Source organism: Chiloscyllium plagiosum, chromosome 8 (genome assembly GCF_004010195.1).
Source record: "Chiloscyllium plagiosum isolate BGI_BamShark_2017 chromosome 8, ASM401019v2, whole genome shotgun sequence".
In the NCBI taxonomy this organism is placed as follows: domain Eukaryota; kingdom Metazoa; phylum Chordata; class Chondrichthyes; order Orectolobiformes; family Hemiscylliidae; genus Chiloscyllium; species Chiloscyllium plagiosum.
Window position 1 is genome coordinate 20023455 of NC_057717.1, and position 6122 is coordinate 20029576.

The window sequence follows — 6122 nt, forward strand, 5'->3', positions numbered from 1 at the left end:
TTTTTTCCACAATATCTTTGACAGTCAAGAATTCTTTTTTCCAATAAGCGAGTGCATTTTCCTTCAATTTCTGACAGTCAAATTCTGCACCATTTTCATTCCCTGTAATTCATATTGCACTCCCTGAAACATCAACTGTGTATTTCTACTTCCATAGAAACCAGTGATCAATGCCAAAGCCTTGTTGCCTGTGGAGCGGGTGATGTCTGACTTCCTCGTACTGCTGCAGTTTGTATGGTGAAGGTGCTCCCACAACGTGGTTGGGTAAGAGACATTAAAGATTATTCGCTCAGCGATATTGAAGAGTTGAAGGTATCTGTACAAATCATCATGGTTTTAATTTCACAAAAGTATTATTGAGAACTTTTGACATAAGGCTACAGATGGAGAATATTGTGTCCAGTCACCGAAACCATTGCCAAATAAGCAGTTTTTCAAGAATGCCTTAAAGGAAGAAAGTAGATCTTAGAGGATTAGAGTGGGGATTCCAGACAATGTTCCCTTGGAGTCTATAGAAACAGTCACACAGGTGAACTCAAAAATAAGCACATCATTGAGAGTCTGAACTAAAATGAGTCATTGAGATATGAAAGGGTGTGTGGTGCAGGGAGATAGGAATGCTTACAGCCAGGAATTAATTCAAAGGTGCGAAAGTAAATTGTTGCTGCTTATAAATGGGAGTCTTTTGATCGATCAGCAAGTTTTGGGACAAGTGAGCACTTCGGCAGTAGAGTTTTCAATATTCTTGAGATTATCGGGAGGGTTAATGTGGGATGCTGGCCAGGAGTGGGTTTAGATAATGAAATCTAGACTTAACAAAAGGAATGAATGAGAGTTTCAGCAAATGAGCTGAGACTGTGGTGAGGTTATCACTGAAGTCGAAATAGTCTTGGAATGGGTCTTGGAGTGGGTCTGGCATCCTCACCTCATTCAACTGTTTGTCAGTTTGTGAATCAAGTCTGTAACAAGCTCAGAAACTGAGTGGCCCTGGCAGAACCCAAACTGGGCATCGCTGAGCAGGTTATTGCTGAGCAGGTGCTTGACAGCACTGTTGATGACACCTTCCATCACTTCACTGCTGAGCGAGTGTGGACTGATGGAGGGGAATTGGCTGAGTTGGTTTTGCCCTGTGTTTTTGAGTTGGAACATCCCTGAGCAATGTTCCACAAAGTCAGTAGGTGCCAGTGCTGGAGCAGTACTTGCCTTGGTGGGCAGCAGGTTCTGGAGCACAGCCAACAGTATTATTGCCTGAATATTGGCAGGGCCCATAACTTTACACTGCTTATCCATTTCTTGATCTGATTTGAAATGAGTTTTCAACCAAGTCGATTCATAACTGTGATGTCAGGGACCAATGGAGAAAGCTCATTCACTTGGCATTGCTAGCTGAAAATCGCTGCTCGTGCTGTCCTCTTATCTGTTGTATGAATGTGTGAGACCCCTCCATCAGTAAGGGTGGGGATATCTGTGATGCTTTCTCCAGTGAGTTGTTTAATTGTCCATCACTATTCTTGACTAGGTGTGGCAGAACTGCAGAACTCAGATCTAATCTATTGGTTATGGGATTACTTAGTTCTATTTGGTGTTGCTTGTGCTGTTTGGCCATGCAGGTTTGGTAGCTGCACCAGGTTGGCACCTCATTTTTAGATATGCCTGGCACTGCTCCTGGTATGCTCTCCTGCATTCACCATTGAACCAGGGTTGATTCCCCTGGCTTGATGTTAATGGTTGAATGTGGGATATCAGGCCGTGAGATTTCAGGTTGGGCTGGAGTACAGTTCTGCTGCTGTTGTTGGCCCACAGTGAGGCAGAAGTTGCAGAGTCAAGAGGGCTGATTGTGTGGTTGTATTTGCTAGTGCAATTGGTAGATGTAATGTGGTCCATCCAGTTTCATACCTTTGTTGAGACTGTGCAGTGATTAATACAATGAGTGATTTGATGGGCCATTGACGGGTTTCTTTAACTCAAGGACATTGTCAATGGCAGAAAAACATCCCCAATGATTCCATGGCAAACAGTAGATTCTTCATTCCAGTTATTTTTTTCTTGACTACAGAGCCACCCTCTACCGTTTTGGGATTCAAACCTGAACTTCAGTTGTATATTTTAATATTCTTGATAAATGATAAATACGACAGGTTTATTCACTTATTTTTAGAATCGCTATCACAGGTTTTGTTTATTGTTTTGGAAATAAAAAAAAATGTCCATTATCCTGTCTCCTCCATCCGCCCCTCCAACAACAAGAGTGAGGAGCACATGGAGTTTCTCTGTCAATAACATTGAGACAATCCTATCAGCTACCTCTGCTTCTTTCCTCCCTCTCCACTTGGCCACCGAGCCAAACTGCCTCACAAGGGTGCTCCTCATTTTAGATCTAAACTTGCATTTCCTAGAGTCTCTTGTCAAGCCTTATTAGAGGTCATCTTGACCATTTACCCTAGTGTAGCTAAATCATGGACATTCAAAATCGCTGTCTCATCCTCCTGCTTGTCACTGCTCCCCCCTCCCCACCCGCCACCCCCTCCCCCCGCCCCTCACCTTGCCAATTCACAGATATTGTTCCATGATCTGTCTGTCTGCCTTTTATGGTTATGTCCTTCTCTCCCATTCTGCTAAAACCTAATATTTAACCTCACCATCATTGGAAAATCCTGCTCCATCTCCACTCTCCCTTTCCTTTCTGAATTCATTGTATTTGGTGTCCCTCCAGGATCTATCCTTGGTCTGTCCTGTTTCTCACCTACATACTGCCAGGAGGTAAAATCGCCCAAAAGCACTGTGTTAGGTTTCACATGTACACTGACAATGTCCAGCTCTCCCTCCCCATCATCCCTCTCCATTACTCCACTCTTACTCAGTTATCAAACTGCTTACCACGCATCGATTAGCTGCAATTCACTCCAATGAAACACTATAACTGTTAAACCCATTGCCTTCAGTTGCTATTCCAAATTCATTTCCCTTACTGCTGTGTCCCTCCCTCTCACTGGGAAGTGTCTGAGGCAGAACTACATTCTTCACAATATTGCTTTCATATCTGACCCCAAGGTGACATCTGATCAGACATCTACACAATCACAAACACCAGGAATTCCAATTTCTAAAATTTTGCTTGTCTCCTTCTCATCCCAGCTCCATTGCTACTGAAACCCTAACCTGTGTCGGTGTTGTCTTTAACTTGACAAATCTGAAACAGAACCCTTGATTCCGCGACTGACCCAGAATCTGGTTCAAGACTCACCCCTAATGGGACACATCCTCTCCATATTTACCCTGTCAACTCTCGACAGAATCCTGTATGTTTCAAAGAGATCACCTCTCATTCTTCCAAAGTCCAGTGAGTAGATTACCAGCTTATTCAGCCTTTGCTTACAGGATAATACCTTACAGGGATCATCCCAATGGATCTTTTCTGAAATGCCTCCAATAAACTGCTCTATTTTGTTAACTAAAGCGACCAAATCTGTTCACGTTACTCCAGATGTGATCTCACTCGCCATTTGTTTAGTTGCCCTAAGGTATATACTGCAAACTCTTATATTGCAAACTCTTTGAAATAAGGGACAGCATTCCATTCCCCATCCTGATTCCATGTTGTAACTGTGTGCTAGCCTTCTGTGTTTCCTGCTCATTTTCCCCCAGTCCCTTTGTGGTGCAGCTTTCTACAGTTTATCCTAAGTTATACCCTATTTTCCAACTTGTTGCCCACTTTTCCTTTTGAATATCTCTCTGTAAACTGTTTATAATTCTTTTGGAACTTTCCTGTTATGCCTTTTCTAGGAGATTTCCCTCCTCATTATTCGAAACATGTACTGTGAGCACTGGGCAGTGGGAAGCACGCGCAGTTGCTATCTTTCAGGGATACTCTGTTTCATGACTGGGAGGAGCTTGCTGCCCATTGGTCAGAATGGAGATATCTTGCCCATCAAGCTGCATGAGCCTTTCCCACCCCATGTCTTATTGAGGAGGCACAGCGGCAGAACGGAAGGAAAGAAAAGGAAGCAAATCCTGCTCTCCATATCTCACTGAATCTTGGGACATTCTGTCCCATGTTCAGTCACATGAAGTCCCAAGGTGGAAACTCGTAGAAACCCACATAGATTTGCCCTTGAAGTGACTGCTAACCTCCACCAGGGGTAATGTGTACAGTCATCCTGGGCCAGGAGGAGGGTATTGTATGAGTTTCAAACTTGAACTGACAGTGACGGATTTTATAAACTTGTATTACAGGCAGATATTCAGATGGTAATCTCAGTCATTGTAACGCCAAACTCTGACAGAATTACTCCATTCATCAGGACCTGGATATTCATATTGTGTGAGAGTATTGCTGAATAAAAGTTCTCCTTTGAATCAAACCACCCTCTCAATATATCTTCCCAAATCTTCAACATGTGTCCTTTAATCCTTGTATAATGAGCTGAATCTTCAACATGTGTCCTTTAATCCTTGTATAATGAGCTGATGGGTGTAAGGTTTATTATTATAACGTGTAACTTTTGTAAACCGCTTTGTCACAGCTCCCCAAATTTCCTTTGCTACAAGGAGAACAATCTCAGTTTTTCCAAACCCCTGATTCCCCAATGTCTGTTTGCTCTCTATAAGGTACACATCAGGGTTGTGTTGGAACATTATCCACTTGCCTGCATCAGTGCACCCCCCCCCCCCCCCCCCCCCCCCCCCCAACAGTATTAAAGAAAGTGAAAATCCTCCAGGATAAAGCACTGTACCTGAATGGTTTCCCATCCACCACCTTCAGCATTCCCTCTCCCCACCCACGAGGCACAGTGGCATCACTGTGTAAAAGATCAAGTCAGCATTGTCCTACCCGACCATAGGACTGCTCTCTCATTAGAGAGAGAGATGTCTGGTAGTGGTTAACCTGAATATTACCACAGCGCAGGCAAGGGGAGAGGTTGAAAAGGAGAGTCCATTAAATGTGGATGATTATTCTTGACATGTATTAGCAACACACATGTCACGTGAACACTTAATGTTAAAAAAGCCCCACAAATTCTGCAACTAAAATCCCCCATTCCTTGAACCATCCTGGTAAATCTCCTGTGCCCCCTCTCAGGGACCCTGCCATCCTTCACTATGTGTGGGCAATCTGTGGTTCACACAGACCCAGCTGCTCTGAACCCTGTGTGTGATAGCATAGAGCAACACTTGCACTAAACCTCACTGTCTGGAAGAGAGTGAGAGACAGAAATCCCGATGGCATTTAAAATTTATTTAGGAACATACTTGCAAGGCCAAGGCTGACAGGTCTATGGGCTCTGTGCTGGAAAATGGGATTAAAATAGTTAGCTGGGAGATTTCTTTACAGTATAAACCCAATGGACCACAAAACTGTTTTCTGTTATGTAGACCACAGACGCATAATATAGGAATATGACAAGCCATAATAGAAACCCGGTCAGAGAAGGTGATATTAGAATAGATGATGCGTGATTGATTAATGTTTTTTGGAGGAAAATGTGACAGAGGTTAAGCGGGACATTGTGGAGCTCTGGGTGCAGGAATATGAAATAAAAATGGGTTATCCTGAAGGCTGGAATTAAACAAAGGCACATCATAGAGATTTGTGAGGGTGGACAAGAGAGGGTGTTGAGACTGGAGGAGATTAGAGATTGGAGGATGTTGCAGAGATTGAAATGTTTTTGGTGCAAAGATAGCGATAGTTCTGAGGCTAAAGAGGAATTATAGAGATAAGCATGAGTTGTTAGCTTTCCCAACACTACCTCTTTACTGATAATGATTGTTTCCCTGTCCTCATCTGCCATTGCCTCCATAGGTCTGCGACAATGAGAGTACACAGACAGTATGTTCCTGTTAAGGCCAAGGCTGGGAGGCGTCGAGAATGCTGCATGACCTGCGAAATTGAGGCTCTGGTCAAGAAAATGAAAGCAGGATATGGCAGGTACAGACCACTGTTTGTGTGAATCCCTCGAGGGCAGTAGGAGTATGCTCGCGGGAAACCAGGAGGCAAAAAAGGGAACATGAGATAGCTTTGGGAAATAGGTTTAAGGAGAATCGAAAGAGATTCTACAAATACACTAAAGACAAAAGAATAACTAGGCAGAGAATAGCGACCCTCAAAGTTCAACAAGATTGTC

At 43.4% G+C, this 6122-nt stretch overlaps 1 long non-coding RNA gene across 1 annotated transcript in view; it reads left to right on the plus strand.

Moving 5' to 3' along the window:
- Positions 1–5897, plus strand: part of LOC122552404 — a 25686-nt gene extending 19789 nt beyond the window's left edge. Inside the window, exons 2-3 of the long non-coding RNA XR_006312364.1 lie at positions 158–264; positions 5801–5897. This is a non-coding gene — a long non-coding RNA (uncharacterized LOC122552404). The remainder of the gene's footprint in view (positions 1–157; positions 265–5800) is intronic.
- The last annotated feature ends 225 nt before the right edge of the window (positions 5898–6122 follow it).